The sequence below is a fragment of the Macaca nemestrina genome, chromosome 11 (assembly GCF_043159975.1).
Source record: "Macaca nemestrina isolate mMacNem1 chromosome 11, mMacNem.hap1, whole genome shotgun sequence".
Taxonomy (NCBI): Eukaryota; Metazoa; Chordata; class Mammalia; order Primates; family Cercopithecidae; genus Macaca; species Macaca nemestrina.
Genome location: NC_092135.1, coordinates 77,142,295 through 77,161,753, shown reverse-complemented (window position 1 = coordinate 77,161,753; position 19,459 = coordinate 77,142,295). Strand labels below are relative to the sequence as shown.

Genomic DNA, 19,459 nt, shown 5'->3' with positions numbered 1-19,459 from the left:
CTTGGTTAGATGTATTCCTACGTATTTTATTTTTGTGTGTGTGGCATTGTAAATGGGATAGTGTTTTGGATTTGACTCTCACCTGCAATGTTATTGGTGTGTAGAAATGCTACTGATTTTCGTACATTGTTTTTGTATCCTGAAACTCTACTGAGCCCGTTTATCAGTTCTAGGAGCCTTTTGATGGAGGCTTTAGTGTTTTCTAGGTATACAATCATATTACAATGATAAGAGATAATTTGGCTTATTTTCTTAGATATATGCCTCTTATTTCTTTCTCTTGCTCAATTGCTCTGTCTAGGCCTTCCTGCCTGTTCTGAATTAATTTATTATTTTTTTATTTTTATTTATTTATTTTTTTATGAGACAGAGTCTTGCTCTGTCACCCAGGCTGGAGTGCAGTGGCACAATCTCCGCTCACTGCAAGCTCCTCCTCCCGGGTTCACGCCATTCTCATGCCTCAGCCTCTCCAGGAGCTGCGACTACGGTGCCTGCCACCACGCCCAGCTAATTTTTTGTGTTTTTAATAGAGACAGAGTTTCACCATGTTTGCCAGGATGGTTTCGATCTCCTGACCTTGTGATCCGCCCGCCTTGGCCTCCCAAAGTGCTGGGATTACAGGCATGAGCCACCGCGCCCGGCCCTAAATTTTTTTTTTGAAGATGAGAATCTTGCTATATTGCCAAGACTGGTATTGAACTGGCCTGAGCAGTCTTCCTGCTTGAGCCCCCATCATGAGCCACTTCAGTTGGTGGTTTTTGATGAGAAATCTGCTTTCATTTGAATCGTTTTTCTTTTCTCTTGTAGATAAGATTTCATTTATTTTTTGAATGCTTTCTTTGTCTTTAGTTTTCAAAAGTTTAATTAGGGTATAACTTGGCCCAGATTTTTTTTTCTGTGTCCCTCCTCTTTCTGCTTCATTCACCTTCTGTGTCTTTGGATTGTTTGCCAAATTAGGGAAGTTTTTAGCCCTTAATTTCTTCAAGTACTTTTTCAATCCTCCCCTCCCTTTCTTCTCTACTTCTGGGACTCCAATGAACAAATGTTTGGTCTTTCATATAGTCTCAGTGGTCCTTGAGGATCTGTTCATTTGTTGTTCAGTCTGTGTTCTTGTTATTATCATGCAATTTCTACTATGTTTGATTGATTCCTTCGTTTGTGCCCTCATTCTGCTTTTGATCCCATTTACTGCACTTTTATTTCATTATTGTATTTTTTGGTTCTAAAATTTCCATTTGGTTCTCTTGTATTTTCTGTTTGGTTGCCAAGACTGTGTGTTTTCTTAGTGAGGCTTTCTGTTGTTTTATTTGTTTTAAACACGTTCATAATTCCTTGTGGAAGCCTTTTCATCATGGATGCTTTAAAATCATTGTCAGCTCATTCTAATAGCGCCCCGTGTGGGCTCCACTCACACAACAGAGATGGAGAATGTTGGAGGTGGGAGATCATTACTAGATGAATGTGTTGGATCCCTACTTGGCTCTCTCTCACTTCATACTCCTGAGGGTTATTATATGCTTCCTTACAGACTTTCGAGAATGGAAGTCTAGGCCCTCCACTTGACCTTCTGGCATGGGTGAGGATGAGGCCAGTGTTTTGTGTAGTTTTGGCTAGAGTAGCACTATTTTTGTCTAAAAATTGTCTTTCCTGCTGGACTCCTCCTTCCTGGTCTTTTGACTGGAGGCTTTTGTTGAGGCTTTATTTTTGTCTTCCCCTGTTGGTATTTCCAGGTTGCCAGTTTTACAGCTGCAAGTCTGAGATGTGATTAGGCAAAACGAAAACTCAAGGGAAACTTACCACTGAGTTGTTCCTTGGGTCCTGAGGCCCCTAGTCAGTCTGCATTCCTTTCTCTACCATTCACAGACTTCTTATGCTTGTTTTATATGTAATGTGTAGCACTTTTATTTGTACTTGGTGAGAGGAGTAGGAAAAACTATATCTATCCATCTTCCAGGAAGTAGAACACCAAGTCACTCCTTTTAGAAAACCTCCAGTGACTCTCTGTTGCCTATAGATCATCATCTAAGTTTCTTAGTCTGTTATTCAGAGAGCTTTTTAATCTATACAGAATCTTAGCTTTTCTCTCCTCTTCCAGCTACTCCTGTGTGTCTCTATCATACCATTTGATGTTCTATAGAATTCTATAGGATTCTGTGTTTCTACTCTCTCTATACCATGACCTTGGTCAATTTGTTCCTCTGTCTAAAATGCCCCAATCCTTCATCTCAAGGCTATGTACCCCATCACCTTGTAATTTGCAAGCTATTAGGTGTTTGACTGGATCATCAGTTGTTCCAGAAGATGTGAAGCTGAAACTATTGAAAAATGTCAAAATATTATGTTCTGCACTAGAATAGTTTGTCCTTCTAAAGTAAGGTAATGATTGTAAATTTGGTTGTTAATATATCAGTATCACCAGCCACTGATTGTGGAGCATCTACTCTTTGTTGAATATTGGACTTAAACATTGGAATGGTGGATAATTTAAGGTTTATATTTAGTTAAATGGCATTTCTTTAAGAATAAAGCATTAGTAGTGCTAAATGATGCCTTCTTATTTTAATCTATCTTAATAATGATAAAGACTTGGCCAGTGGTTTTGAATCCTAGCTGCATATGTTGTTTACCTGGGGAGCTCTGAAATAATTGCCGTGCCTAGGTCTAAACCCAGAGATTTCCATTCAGTTGATTTGAACTGGGGCTCTCGCATTGACTTTTTTAAAAAGCTCTCCAAATGATTCTCATATATAGCTGGGTTAAAATATAAGTGAACACCAGTAGTTTCAGTCACTTTTGAAGTTCTTTCCCGGAATGCTTCCAGCTGTGCAGCTTTTAACTTTATACTTCAAAGTTTTTACCTTAGCAGATTAAAAAAAAAACCCTTGTACTTCCTGCAGATGACTCATCCAGGTGAGTCATTATATGAATTATGAGCTGGTTTGCAAAAGGAAGAAAACATTTTGTGGCAATAATTAAATTTCTGTAGACAATGTGAAATAACAAAATTCAAGATTGTTCTCTCAAAGATTTAAAAAAATTCTCTTATTGATTTTTTTAAAAGGTGGTTGCAGGAACAGTACAGAGCGTATAGCATCCTATATAATCCATTGATACTGTAGAATTTTTTGTTGAATTAATAGTCAATCTCTCTTCGAGTGTTTACTTTTTGTCAGATACTAAGATACGTAGTTGGCACGAATATAGATAATAAAGAATTTACTGCTACAGCAGAGAAATCAAACATTAGTCGTGATTAGTATATGAAACACTCTTGAATCTTATGATAAAACTGATGTAAACATTTGGCATCTAAGTAGTTAATGTATTTAATTTAAGAGACTGACAGACTTTTAGTTTCTAATAATAAAAGCAGTTGGGGATAAGGAAACAAGGGCAAGGCAGAGGAAGAAAAAAAGGAGAAAAGAGGTCAGTTAATAAAGAACATGGAGAAAAAATAGACTCAAAGATAAGAATTCAATTAACTTTGTGACAACAAAGACTTTCCTCTGAGAACGAAGAAATTAGGTGCTCTAGTTCATTATTTATTTTAGGGCCATATACTCAATTTGGTTCATTATATTATGACTCCAAAGCACGGGAAGAATTATAAAATGACACTGACCTTTTTCCCTACATATAGTAATTTATTAAGCAATAAATTTCTAGTTTGTTACAGAAACTGGCATGACTGAGGGGACTACTTTAAAGGGGCTGATGCTTCATGTTAGGTAAATCTCTAGGAATGGTAGTAAGAACATTATTAGATAATTGTCAAAGTATTTGTCAGATTTTGTTTTTCTAAATGTATATGCTGTAACTTTAATATATATTTTTTATAGAATCCAAGAATTTTGAAGAAATTTGATCATGACAGGATTTCTAAGGCCATGAGAAAGCATTAATTTTTATTATGCCTAAAGTTTTCTATGGACTTAATAGTATGATTATACTGTTGATCCTTGAACAACAGGTTTGAACCAGGTGGGTTCACTTTATGTGAATTTTCTTCTACATCTGTCACCCCTGAGATAGCAGGGCCAACCTTTCCTCTTCCTCCACCTTCTCAACTGACTCAATGTAAAGACAACAAGGATGATGACGTTTTTGATGATCCATTTCCACTTAATGAATAGTAAATATGTGTTCTCTTTTTTATGATTTTCTTAATAACATTTTCTTTTCTCTAGCTTTATTCTAAGAATATTATATATAATACATATAACATACAAAACATATGTTAATCAGTTTTATGTTATTGGTAAGGCTCTGGTCAGCAGTAGGCTCTTAGTAGTTGAGTTTTTGGGGAGTCTAAAGTTATATGTGGATTTTTGACTATGTGGAGGGTAGGTGCCTGTAACCCCTGTATTGCTCAAAGGTCAACTTACAATTAATACTTACAGTTTCATTTCCAAATTTGTATGCCATGACTGGATTTCCGTCATTCTGGCAGGAGATAAAGATACCGACTCCCATGGACTCTTGTCTCTGATGAGCAGGGGTGGGGCAAGTCTCTGTACTCAAACATTGAGGGCAGATTTTGAAGTTACCCTTTATGCTTCTATATTTGGCATATGTGTCATATTACAAGTTTGGAAATGAGCTTACTGACAGAAGGGACCATGGAAAATAATCACTTTCCTTATTTCAAAAGAAAATAAATCTTTATAAAAATTAGCCCTTAAAAATATCTCCAAACTTAGCCATTTGTCTTATGTTCACTGACAGTATGCTTGGGACTTGTAGGGAAGGGACACACACACAATGGTAAATAAAAACTGGCTCAGTGCCTGACTTTGTAAAGCACATGTTTTTAATACATGCTAAATTTTATGCCCGGAAATGTAGGCTATGATGGAAATGTGCGAAGGGCCAGGTAAACAAGGATCAAATCACGCCAAGTCCCCCAAAAAGTGTAATACAAAGTGAACATCAGAAGGTCATCGGGAAAAACAGGAGAATGGGGTATTAAAACATAAGAAGACAGCAAAAACAGTGCTAATTTCTGTAGGTATGATTATGGATATTTGTGTGTCATGGTATTTTTTTTTTCACAGAAGCTTTCATATGGATTCTCATGTCATTAGTGATTTAAGGATCTCTGTTTTAGGATTAGAAAATAATTTCATTTGTCCCTGTAATATATTAGAAAGGAGGGCAAGTGTAACATTTGCAGTGTTTTCTTTTAAACATTTTTCTGATAGAAGATTATATAATCGGTTTGGTTTTAGATCAAGAAAATAAGATTAAGACCTAATTAGATATTTTTATAGACTTGATTTTAAATCAGGAATTACTGCTTTTAAAACACTTTGACCAAAAAGATGATCCTTGCACTTAAATATCACCAAGTAAAACTACTTGGTAAAATATGGTTGTATATTATTCTATTTACATACATTTATTTTGGTCCCAACTCATGATTGTAAAGCCTGTGAACCCCAAAGTGTTCTGAATCATCAAACTATAGCAAATACAAATGAAAAAAAAACTACATCAGATTTTTTTTTCAAAGATGAGTGTGAAATAATTAAGTCTAGGACTTGTTCTTACATATTAAATTACAAGTAAGAGCACGGGTTGTCTCCCCTATTTAAATATTTATCTCTTGAAAATTATTTCTTCATTTTCTTAGATTTTACTTGTCAACATACAGATTGAGGCTTTCTTAACATCTACCCTTTACTATATGCTCAGGTAGTATGTATGTATATATACATATAATTTTTAAAAATAACTTTTTAGAGACAGGATCTCTCTGTGTTGCCCGGCTTAGAGTGCAGTGACACGATTGTAGCTCATTGTAACCTCAAACTCCTGGGCTCAAGTGGTACTCCCACCTCAGCCTCCCAAGTAGCTAGGGCTGTAGACATGCGCCACCATGCCCAGCATTTTTTTTTTTTTTAAAGCCATGAGGTCTCACTATGTTGCCCAGGCTGGTCTTGAACTCCTGGGGTCAAGCAGTCCTCCTGCCTCAGCTTCCCAAAGTGCTGGGATTACAGATGTGAGCCACCACACCTGGCTACATATAATTGCTCATTGTAATAAACACTGTTTGAGTTCATATCATATCTTAAGTAATTCAACAAGTAAAAATGATATGGTTCCTTCTGTCAGTGAGCTCTTGTTAGAAGGGGAGATAGATGATGATGAATAATAATCATAATAATAGAGTGGAAGGTAAATGGTAGCACTGAGGAGGGAGAGAATGGGTACTCATTCTCCCCTTGAGTGTTGTGTCAGGGAAGGTTTCACAGAGAAAGTGAATCTAAGATAAGGTTAAAGCATGAGTAGAAATTTCATGGACAAAGGATTGTAGTAATGATGTTTCAGCAAAGATGACATCATAGGCCAGGGCTCAAACCATGAAACAGTTGCAAGTTCAGAGAGTTGCACTTGGTTTCTTGCTAATGAGAAAAACATGAAGTGGAGAGAGAGGCAGGAGGATGATCTGGAAAAGACTTAAGTCTTGTAAAAGAATTGGCTGTGGAGGACCATTCGGGATTTTCAAATTGAGTGAGAGAATTAATTTTGCAAGTGGGTAAAGGCGGTTGAGTCTGGAGTCGGGAAATGTTTCCGAGGTAATAGGTATTTGAGGCAATAGTGCTGTTGAGAAGAGGGTAGAATCAGCAGACTATGTGCCATTTGTATGTAGACGGTACAGGAAAAGAATAACTTGAGGCTTTTCTTAGATTTTTGCCTTTGGTTTTTATAATATGTATGTGGGTTTGGACATATGTTGAGGAATAATGTAGAAAAGCTAGTGACTTCTGACTGTAATTTTACCTAAATTTATTTTATTTTGAAATAATTTCAGACTTACAGAAAAATTGCAAAGACAATTCAAAGAATTACCATGTAGGGTTCACTCCACATTCTCCTAATGTTAACTTTTTACCATACTTGGTTTCATATTTTCATGAGGCAGTATTTGTTTCTGAACCATTTGGGAGTAATTTGTAGATATTATGCCCCTTAGCCCCTAAATACTTATGTCCCTTTATTCCTAAGTATGTCCCCCAAACAAGGATTTTTTAAAAATATATAACCACAATATAATCATCAATATCAGGAACTTAACATTGATGCAATACTCTCTAGAATTTATTTAAATTTTGCAGTATTTCCTAATTTCCTTTTAAGTAAAAGAGAAACTGTTTCCTCTGGTATAGGTTCCAGTTCAGGATTATATGTATTACTTTTGGTTTTCATGTCTCTTTAATTTCCTTAATATAGAACACTTCCTCAGTCTTCCTTTGTGTTTCATAATATGACTTTTTTTTTTTTTTTTAAAGAGATGAGCTCTCACTATGTTTCCAAGGCTGGCCTTAAACTCCTGGCCTCAAGCAGTCCTCACACCTCAGCCTTCCAAAGTGCTGGGATTGCAGACATAAGCCACTGTGCCCAGCTGATAAATGACATTTTAAAAGAATTCCAGTCAGTTATTTTTTAGAAATATTTTTGCCATTTGAATTTGTCTGCTATTTCCTCATGATTAGATTCAGGTTATGCATTTCTGGCTGGAATACTACTGAAGTGACGTGTCCTCAGAATCTCTTAGCAGGAGACCCATACTATTGTTTTGTTCCTTTACTGGTGATGTATACCCGTACTATTTTTAGTAGAGACGGGGTTTCACCATGTTGACCAGGCTGGTCTCAAACTCCTGACCCCAAGTGATCTACCCGCCTTAGCTCCACAAAGTGCTAGGATTGCAAGTGTGAGCCACTGCGTCTGGCCTGAGCCTTTTCTTATATTCTGGCAACAAGTGTTTCAGAGTCATCTTGTACTTTCCTTATCCAGCCTTGAAATCTCTCATATTTTCAAGCAGCCCTAATTCTTTTTAGGGGGAATGTTATTTAGAAATCAAGATCTGGGCACTCATGCTACTGAGAGATGTCTATTTATTTGTTTATTTATTTAAAGGGATTTGCTTACATGATCATGGAGGCTGGTAAGTCTGATCTGCAGAGTCAGCAAGCAGACTGGAGACCCAGAGAGAGCTGATGTTCTAGTTTGAAGGCCATCAGGCAGGAAGAGCTGGTGTTGTAAATGAAGTCTGAAGACAGTCCTGCTGAAGGAATGCCTCTTACTGAGAGTCAGTGTTTTTGTTCTACTCATGCTTTCGACTGATTTGATGAGGCCCACCTACATTACGGCAGGCAAACTGATTTACTCTACCAGTTAAATGTAAATCTTATCCAAAACACCCTTACAGAAAACAAGAAAATGTTTAACCAAATATGTGGACACACTGTGGCCCAGTCAAGTCAACACCTGAAATTACTGAAATTAACCATCAGAGTCCTCCAAGTGGACAGAACCAGGGCATGCATACACACACATGCACACACACACACCAGGGCATGCATACACATACACATATACACACATGCCAGGCCATGTGCACACACATGCACACGTGCATGCATGCATGCATGTATCCCTGTATCTATCTCTGTATAAAAACTATGAATACGCTGGATACGGTGGCTCATGCCTGTAATCCCAGCACTTTCAGATGCTAAGTCAGGTGGATTAGATGAGGTCAGGAGTTCGAGATCAGCCTGGCCAACATGGTGAAACCTCATCTCTACTAAAAATACAAAAATTAGCCAGGCACTGTGGTGTGTGCCTGTAACCCCAGCTACTTGGGAGGCTGAGGCAGGAGAATTGCTTGAACCCAGGAGGCAGAGGTTGCTGTGAGCTGAGATCGTGCCACTGTACTGTAACCTGGGTGATAGAGCAAGACTCCATCTTAACAAACAAAAACAAAAGCAAAAAGAAACTATGAAGACATATTCCTGTTCCAGCCATCATTACCGGGTTCTTTCTAGCCTCCTTCCGCCCTTTCCATATTTGTACTACCTTTGACAATAAGAAGTCTGATTTCTGCTGTTCACAGTATACTTACTTATTTGCTCAATCTTAGAATACACAAAAAGTAATTTAGAATTGCTAATCCTTAACACTATAAAAAGCAAACCCACTTATTGGAATTCAGTGCTTACTTACAGTTCTCTTTTGTTTATGTCCTGAGAATATGTAGTAAAAATACTGTGTTCAAAAGTTACTTTGGTGGTTAGGTCTTCCCTTCTTCCTAAATTTTCCCTGAGTCATTTGAAATACCATCAGAGACATTCGTTTTGTTTGATTTCCATCTTAGATTTTTTTTCCTGTCTCATCTTTGTGGATCTCCTTATTTCTTTGAGTATATGAAGCATTAACATGATTCCAAAATTCAGAACCATACAGAAAGCTATACACAGAAAAGTGTTGATCATCCCTCCCATCTTTTCTATCACTTCTCCAGTCCACTCATCTTCTCCATCCCCTATTTTCTGCTCCCTAGGTGATTACCCTGATTAATTTCTCATGTATTTAATTCTTTGGTTCTCTGTACACAAAATGGACAGATAAATGTATATCTTCTTTCCTGTACAAAAAGTAAAACACTAAATATATTCTTTTCCATTTTGTTTTTCCCACTTAACAGTATATACTGGATATCTATATTTTATAATGATATAGAGAGCTCTTTATTAATTTTTAGAGCTGCATAGTACTCCGTTGTGTGGATCTACAGCTTGTTTATTCAATCACTTTCCCATTTGTGGACATTCAGGTTATTTCTGATTGTATTTTACAATTATAAATATCACTGCAATAAATAATCTTTGTAATATGTGTTTTTATATTGTTGAAATGTCTCTTCTCCCTTGTCGCTTCTTGTTTTGAATTTGTGCTTTCTTCTTTTTTCTTTTTTTTTTTCTGGATTAACCTTGTTCATTTACTTTAAAAAATTCTAGGATTTTGATTTATGAATTAGATATGATTTTTAAAGTTCTCCACCTAGCTGATTTATTTTGTCTTTATTATTTCTAGTCTCTGTTTTCTCTTGGTTTAGTTTGTTCTTTTTGAATTACAAATGTTCAAGGCTGTATAGATTTTCCTCTGTTCAGGGTATTAAATGTGTAATTTTATATCTTTTTTTGGAAAATGTATAATTTTGAGGTAGAATGCTGTTTTTGTTTTTGATTTTGTTAATATCTAGTTTTATTAGAATTATGATCAGAGTGTTTGTGTTATTACTGCTTCATGAAATACACTGTTGCTTTTTACATTACCTAATATGTGTGCACTTTTTTTGGTCAATATTTATGTCCATTTGTGAAGGAGGTACAGTTTTTATTATCAGGGTATGTAGTTTTCAGTTAAGTTTATAAATGTTTTTCAGTCTTACATATTATTAAAGTTATGTTCGTATGTCTGTACATCCCTGTACTTCTACTTTTTAAAGGTAGTTGCTGTGTGATGATAGGCGTACACAATGGTTATATCTTCATTGTGAATTGCAGCTTCTAACGTTAAACAGTGTTTCTCTGTGTCATATTTAATGCTTTAGTATCAAGATCAGTACTCTTGCTTCCTTATTGTTTCTGTTTGCTTTGTATGCCTTTGCTTATCCCTTTTTTTAAATTAAAAAAAAATTTTTTTTTTTCGCTTTTTGGTCTATGCTGTTTTAGGTTATCTCTTGAATAAGCATTTATTAGGTATTTTTTTAATAGCCAAATGAAAAAAATTTTAATGACTTATGTTTGATTTCAACTCTTATGTTATAAATACTGTGTACATTGTTATATTTTTCTTTATTTCTCTGTGACGTGCTTTCTTTGCCTTTTCATCTTAAAATTTTTTTTTTGGATATTTAGGCTTTGCTGTTTGTTGTTGTAGCAGCTACTTGTGCGTTTATGCCTTTTTTAAATGTCTTCATTTCGTTGTTTTCTTATTTAAGTTCATATGATCTATTATGTTAGTTTTTAATGGCGTCCTATAATTCTTATCTATTGCTATTTCAACAGTCAAAAGTTTATTTTACATTTTTCTTTCTTTCTTTTTCCATTTTTTTCAGTTGCATTATGTCTGTTTCGTCCTCAATCCTTAATTGCAACTTCGTTTTGCTCTTAGATCTACAATTAAATATATTAAATTTTCACCACCAGTTTTTTTGCTGAAGTTTACCTATTGGTTAGATATAGCTCAGATTTTAGTGGATTTCTTAAGAAGAACTCATGGTGACCACAATATTCCCTGAGTTCCTGCATATTAAAAATTGTTCTCCTGTAGCCTTAATATTGGTAGTACAGGTTGGGTGGCAACAAGTCCTTGGTTCACACTTTCCCTTTTTATAATGTGGCCTTGCTTTCTATATGTTTTGTTGTTCTGAGAAGTCTGATGCCACTCTTAATTTTCTTGCCCTTGTAAGTTGCTTGAATCTTTTGTTTGGAATTCCTAGATCTTTTCCTTCTCATATTTTTAAAGTCTAATAGTTTTACTATAATATATCTTAGAATTGATTTTAACAGGTCAATTTTCCTTGCTACATTAGTGGGTTCTCTTAATGTGTAGAGTCAGATTTTGTTTCTGCAAATTCTTTTTCAATTATAGTTTTAAATATTAATTCTGTTTTAATATTTTCTTTTTCTTCTTTAGGAACTTCAGTTACTCATATAGTTATACCTTCTTTGTTTACCTGCCATTTTACCAACCGTTCCTGTGATTATTTTTTTTACCTCATTATCTCTTTTTCATTCTCTTGGTTCTTTTCCTATTTTCCTCAGTACCTTTTTATTAAGGTTTTAGTTTTCTCTATTTTTGACCAGGAATTTAGTCCTCACCTTTTCTCTCTTATTTTTTCTTTTTGCCCATTCTATTTTCAGGTTTACATTTCTGATTTATGATGGTTTTCATACTCCTGAATGCTTGTTTAAAGAGATACAATTCAGGCTGGGCGCAGTGGCTCATGCCTGTAATCCCAGAACTTTGGGAGGCCGAGATGGGCAGATGGCTTGAGCCCAGGGGTTTGAGACTAGCCTGGGCAACATGACAAAACTCATTCTCTACAAAAAATACAAAAAATTATCGTCCCAGCTACTGGGGAAGGTGAGGTGGGAGGATCACTTGAGCCCAGGAGGTGGAGGTGGGGGTGAGCTGAGATCATGCCACTGCACTCCATCGTGGGTGACAGAGTGAGACCTTGTCTCAAAAAAAAAAAAAAAAAAAAAAAAGATACAATTCAGTTTGGAATATTTATTACAATCTTCTACTTTGTTGTGGGTTTTTTGGAGGTGCTTTTCATTAGCTTAATTGTCCTAACGTTATTTTTTATTTTAGAAATTTTATATAGATGAAGATTGCAACAACTCTGTATGTCTGTGAGCAGGGCTGTTGTTGTAGGGGGTTTTATGAGATTGCTAATTCAAGTATGTCCTCCTCTGTCAGTGTAGCAAAGTGTGGTTTGTTTGTTGGATGGCTTTTTTTCACCTTTTGAGGGAGAGGATTTTGTATTTCTCAAGTAGGAGTGTGTGTGTGTGTGTGTGTGTGTGAGAGAGAGAGAGTATAAGTTCTTACAAAATCTTAAATTTCTTTATGTATATAAGAATCTTACAGAATCTGAAATTTTCTTTTTAGTTTCTTTTTTCATCACCATGTGATTTCCAAAAACGCACATTCTTTTCTTTTTACCACCTTCCTTGTTTTGTATTAGTCAGGGCTTTCCAGAGAATAGAAACAAAAGGATGGAGAGTTATATAGATATATATCTAAATACATATGTATATCTAGATCTAGAATGAGATTTTTTTTTTGGTAAGAAACTGGCTCACGTAATCATGGAGGCTGAGAAGTCCCACCATCTGCAAACTGGAGACCTGGGAAGACCTGTGGTGTAAATTCCAGTCAGTCTGAAGGCCTGAGGACTAGGAGCAACAATGGTGTAAGTTCCAGCCCAAGGATAGAAGACTGCTGTATCAAGCTGTAAGGCAGATAGAGAGAATTCAGCCTTTCTTCCTCCTTTTGTTCGGTTTGGGCTCTTAAGTTGAATGATGCTCCCTTACATTGGGGAAAGTAATTGCTTTACCTATTCCACAAATTCAAATGCTCGTCTTTTCTAGAAACACTCTAATAGACATAACCAGACATAATGTTTAACCAGATATTTGGGCATCTTGTGGCCCAGTCAAGTTAACACATGAAATTTACCGTCACACCTTTGATGCATTACCTTATCAAGATTACTTTCTTGAATCCTCCCTGTACTTTTAATTCCCTTCCCTGTAATTTTTTCTCATCTACGAGTGGTCTTCTTGAGGATTTTTTCACTTAGGCTGGGCTTTCTTTTTCTGTGGATGATTTTAGTTTATTTTAGGCTTTCTGTCCTCACCTCCAGCCCCCTTTTTCTTTTTGCACAATTTTTCTTCCCCTAGATCTGTCTGTCGTCTCTGTAATGGGTTAGGGGAAAAGCTTGAGTAATATATCCACTAGAATGGAGTTTATGTTTTCTACTTTACATAATTTGAAGTTAGTTTGTCTTGTATTAAAAGTGTGAAATTTGTATGGTTTTATTTGTTCTTTTAGCTTTTGAAGGTCTTTTTAGCTTTTGACGGTTATATTGGAGGATTTGGATTTACATGGCCACTAATACCTTGATTAACCCATAAGTTATGAAACTTTACACCAGTTGATAATTTTTTCCCTACTGAAACCAGAGTAGGTTACTTAGTGTTTCCATATAATGCCAATGGACTGGATTAGCATTCAAGATGAAGCCTGTGTGCTTTCCTGATGTAGGATGAGTCCCTGGTTCTACAGTATTTTCCTTCATTAAATATAGACCCCATTCCCACCACAGGTTTGTATCGTAAGGCAAAGTCATTGCAGCATCTTTTCTGCCACTGTATTTGCAAACCCTAAGATGGAACTCCTTTCACCTTCCATTACACACATGGACATATTTGTTATAAAGGAGATATATAACCCTCCAAAATGTAAAATGTGTAATCGAGGTTAGAGGTGTAATATTCAGGCCAGGAGTAGTGTTGAGGAACTTCCTCATCTACAATACGCACACAAGCACGCATGCGTGCACAGACACAGATACATACACCCGTGACATATTTAATGTCTGTCATGTTATAGAGGCCACCTGGTAACACACTAAATTACATTATACTTCCACAGTGTGAGGGTCTGGGGACTATACATAGATTTTTGTCTCAGTGATTGATAGATGGTATAGATTCCTAGGAGGGGAGGATCATAAGGAGGCCGTTCAGGAAGGATGATTGTCTCACTTCTAGTTCTTTAACCATTGAGACCAGTGTGAGTGGGCTTAAGCTAAAAGGGGTATTTAATTGAGTAATTTTGGCATATCACCCCACACCAAATGGCAGCTGGGTTCTCTTAAGGTACTGAAGCCAGGGTGAGTGGTAAAGGTCACACACCTAATAAGCGGCAGAGTTCAGATTTGATCCCAGTTCAACCTGGTGCTAGCCTTAATCATGACAACCTGCTGCCTCTGCTCATTTTCCCCCCAAAATTTCTAGTAATGTCAAGAGCTCCATAGGCAGTGCAGAAGTCATTGAAAACCGGGAAGTGCTACTTTGGTGCCTCCTACCTAAGCTTTGTACTAGAAGCAGTGACACTTTAAGAAAGCTCTTTTAACCTTAAATCATTTTTTGTAAAGGAAACAATTATCATAGTCCCTTATTTTTAAATATTAGATTTTGTGTTGTGCTTTTTCTTACAAAAACTATTTGTTCAAATAGCTGTTTTAGAGTATAGTAATAGTGGATGGCAAAAACATTGTTACCTCAATTCTTAGAAATACTTGCTAGCAAAAACTTATTTTTGACTGTCCAGAGGAATCCTAAAATTTTCTCTTTGCTGCCTTTGTGGATGGTATCATATAATCTGCCAAGTGAGAGGTTAGTGGCAGTCAGGAGCCATCTAAATATTTTGAGAATGTACTAGGAACTGAAAAGGCTTCATAGATACTAAAGTGAGAAAGTGAGGTGGGGGATAATAGTGAATATTGTAATAAAAGTTAAGATGTAATTTTATAAAATGGAAACAGCTGCATGTTAAATAGTGACTTTTCCCAAATTTTGAAATACAGATAATGAAAACTCACTTAGGCTGTAAAAGTAGTAAAGTCAAATAAGCCATTTCTGAAGCCAAAAGTTGGAGTTGACTCAGCATAAAGAAGGCTTTATAAAGTGCCCCTCTTCATTCGTGATCCTAATGGGCCAGGTCTCAAAATGTTTCAGTAAATGTCCCTGAACTATGTAATTTAATATTCTGCTCAAAGTAAATAATGCTCTATTCATAGTTCTTTGGCATGTTTAAAATTATCTAAGCTTGCTTTTTCCTTCCTTTTTCTCCTGCTTCCTCTCTATTCTGCTAAGTGGCACCTAACTGAGAAAGCTGGCAGGATCATTATTCAACAAATATTTATTGCACATTGGCCATCTGCCAGGCGTTGTCCTAGGCAAACAAATAGACACATTCAAATGACATAGGCAACATCTATTTTAGATTTCAGAAATAACTATTTTGGCTTTATTGACTGTATAGGTAAATAGATTGTTATTAAATTTGGGTATGCTCTTTAGTGTTAATATGCATCATGCTCAAAATCTTTGGAATCTGTTTCTTTTCTGGATCAAACAATATGACATTTATTGATTATTAACCTGGAGATCTGCCTCATCTTCTGACCAACCACTTCTTTGCACATATCAGCGTGAGTGGATATTGTGGACATAAATGTTGTTTTTCATAGTAATTTAATCACTTAACTAAAAGTATAATAATGGTGATAGTGATAGTGAGAAGGAGACTGCTGGGAAAATGACTGTGGTCACGAAAGTGAGAAAGGCCTAACAAGACAAGGAATAAATGTCTCCATTGCCAATAGAGTGACAGAAGTTGGGGTTCTGCCTGCATGCCTGCCTGCCTCTTTTTATCTTATGGCTGTTGCAGTGATCAGAATTGGTCTCCTGTTTTCTCAGCAGTCTTAAATGGGGTCCAGATACTCAGATTTTTCCCCACACCAGGCTTTAGAATATGTTGGTGAATATGAGGATATTTTAAGAGTATGTGTAGCCTATTTTCTGCCTTCCCTTGAGATTTGAAATAAAAATATTGCTAAAATGAAAAATTGTTTCAAGAATTATAGCTCCCTCTTATACATTTTTTATATGCTTAATAATTTAGTTTTCCTAAATTTTTATGGACCTTTTAAACATACAGAAACATAGGGAATGATAAAAGGTATCACTGTTTACTCATCATCCATTTATAACAGTTATCAATAAGTGGCCAATCCTGTTTTATGAATATTCTTCCTTCTCCATTATTGAAGCAAATCTTAATGGTATGGTCTGAATGTCCCCCAAAATTCATGTGTAGAAACATAGCTCCAGCTGTGGTTGCTTTAAGAGGTGTAGCCTTTGGGAGGTGATGAAGTCACAAGGGCTATGCGCTCATGAATGGGACTAGCACCCTTATAAAAGGACTCGAGATTGAAGAGAATGCTCTCTTGCTCTCCCACTTTTCTGTCACATGAAGACACAGCATTTGTACCCTTTTTGCCCTCTCATCTTTCTGCCATGTGAGGACACCTAGACGATACCATCTATGAGAACAGGGCTTCACCAGGCAGTGAACCTGCCCGTGCCTTGATCATGGACTTCTTAACTTCCAGAATTGTGAGAAGTAAATTTCTATTATTTATAAATTACTCTATCTCACGTATTTTTGCTACAGTAGCATGAACATATTAAAATACTCAGACATATTTCATTAAAGTATATGTCATTTAAAATATAAAGATCTCTTTTTAAAAAATATAACCTTAATGTCATATCTTTAAGAAAATGAATAATTATATTTGAGAGATGTCAAAAACTTTTATTATTTATATTACAATAAAGGTTACTACATTAATTACCACAAGCATGAGAATTAATATAACTTAGAGCTTAAGAGTAGGGCTTCTGTAGGAGATACAGGAAAAAAATCCTAAGTTGTTTTTTTCATCTCTGACACAGTCAACATAGAACACTTCATTTCTGGTCACTAAAATGTGTGGAAATGTTCCCCCACCAGCAACCAATCAATTTGCCAGCTGACACCAACTGGGTATCCTGTAATTGAACTGAATTTTAACACTGTCTACCTGGAGACAGCATCAGATCCCTCAGGTTGAGGGTGAGTCCCACAAAACTACCCCCCTACTTCAGATACTGATCGCAAGCCCAGGTTGTGACCTGTGTTACTGACTGACTGGCTATAAATTGGGGTTCCCATGACCCCCTCCTCAGTTTTGATTTGCTAGGATGGCTCACAGAACTCAGGGAAAACCTGTACATTTACCCATTTACTACAGAGGATATTACAAAGCATACAGATGAACAGCCACATGGAAGAGATACACAGGGCAAGGTTTATGGGAAGGGGCATAGAGCTTCTATGACCTCTGGTGGGCATTCCACCCTCCAGAAACACATAAATGTGTTCAACAATCTGGAAGATCCCTGAATCCAGTCCTGTAGAGTTTTTGTGGAGGTTCCTTTATATAAGCATGATTGATTACATCATTGGCCATTGGTGGTCAACACAACCTTCAGCTCCTCTTCCCTTCTCTGAGTTAGTGGGGGTACTGGGAGGTTGGACTGAAAGTTCTAACTCTATCCACAGGGTTGATTTCCCTGGCAACCAGCCCCCATCCTTCATAAGAGCCTTGAGCAATCAGACATTTCATTAGCATACAAAAGACACTTACCACTTTAGAGATTCCAAGAGTTGTATGAGCTTTATGCCAAGAACCAGGAGCAGAAACAAAATATAAAGTATATTTCTTATGTCACAGTATTGTATTCTTGGAGTTAGCCTTAGATTTGAATGCCAGTTTTGCTGGATAACGTTGGGCAGGTTAACCTGTCTTCATCTCACTAGGCCGCTGTATCCTCAGCTGTTAAATGCTGACAGTAATAGTTTTAACTAAGTAGGATACTTGTGAGTTATAAATGAAACAATGCACAGAAAGCTATTAGGATAGTGTTTATGTGTAAAACATGCTCAATAATGTTAGCATTATTGTTATTTTTATTTGGAGGTGTGACAGAATACACATAATTAATTTGAGATCCCATTTTTTGGATTAGGCCATGTTTCAAAGTGATTTGTGTTTAATCATGCTCTTCACAGTTTATTTTTAGGGAATACAAAATAATATTGTTTTAATCTATAGGCACATTTATTCTTTTCTCAAAAGCAAATTTGACTTGTTTTAAAACATATAATAGCATTGAAAGGAATAAATTTAACTTTTAATCAAATCTTGAATGTCTTAATGTATGTTGATGTGTGAAACCTTTGAGATACCGTAAGAGATAAGACCTTTATAATTTTCCCTTGAGATTAAAAATAAAATGCAAATCTAAGTTCCTTTTGTAGTTCTAATATAGAGTAATAGAGAGTTTGGATAATCTATGAACATAAATGTTATCAACAATACTGCTTATACTCTCCTTTCTTCCCTTTGTTTAATCCATTTAGTCTTATTGTCATTGTTTTATACCATTCAGAATGTACAATGTTGGAAGACATTTGCCTTTGCAAAACTGAAGTTTTTCATAGCAATATGTTCTGATTATAGTACAACTTGGGGATAAATTGCTTAGCATATGCAGTTCATTTTACAGACTTTCTGGAGAATATTGCTTACTTTTGTTTTTAGTTTTTATTTCTTAATAAAATGTACATCATTTTCATCCAGATTGTCCTAATTTACAAAATGACCAATTCAGTTGTTTATTTTTTAAATTATTTTTGATGGCTTTATAAGGTGAAATTTACATATCATGAAATTCACCCATTTTAATTATACAGATTGATTTTTAGTAGATTTCAGAGCTGTGCAGCCACTACCACAATTTAATTTTACAGTGTTTCCATCTCTCCAAAAAGAAACTTAGTGTCTATTACCAGTCACTCTCCATACCCACCCCAGCCCTAGGGAACCACTGGCCTACTACTTTCTTTCTTTTTGGATTTGCCTATTCTGAATATTTTTTATACAAAAGGAATCATACAATATATGTTTGTGTCTGACTTTTTTCACTTAGTATGTTTTCTGAGTTTATCCTCGTTATATCATATATCAATGTTTTCATTCATTTGTATTGCCTGATGGTATCCTATTATATGGATGTGTCATGTTTTGTTTATCCGTATAGAAGTGATGGACATTTGGGTTGCTTTCATGTCTTGACTGTTATGAACAATGCTGCTGTGAACATTCGTGTACACATCTTTGAGTGGATATATTTTTTGTTTATTTTAAAAAATTAACAAATAGAATAATAGTTATCTGCTATTTGTGTGTTTTTAATTTTGATTTTATTATGTGACAATGTAATACAGTGAGGAGAAGCATTGGACAGAGTTGCAGGAGCCTAGGTTTTTCACAGACTACTTTCTTGTTTTGTGGCCTTAGGATGGCAAATCTGTGTTTCCAGATTTACAAAATGGAAAGGTTAGACTAAATGATCTCTTATGATTTATAAATCTGTTAATTTCTATATTATTTTGAGCAGATTACTTCTCTGTGCCTCAG

General features: G+C 35.9%; 1 protein-coding gene across 5 annotated transcripts in view; it reads left to right on the top strand.

Annotated features, from left to right (window-relative positions):
- Positions 1-19,459, top strand: part of LOC105499523 (SEC14 and spectrin domain containing 1) — a 157,789-nt gene that overhangs the window by 22,992 nt on the left and 115,338 nt on the right. For 2 of the 5 annotated variants that reach the window (XM_071073850.1, XM_011772112.3), the window contains exon 1: positions 14,582-16,547. The exons of the other annotated variants lie outside the window; for them this stretch is intronic. The gene's annotated coding sequence lies outside the window, so the exon portion shown is untranslated. Of the gene's footprint in view, positions 1-14,581; positions 16,548-19,459 lie in introns of those variants that run through there. 5 annotated transcript variants of the gene reach the window in all.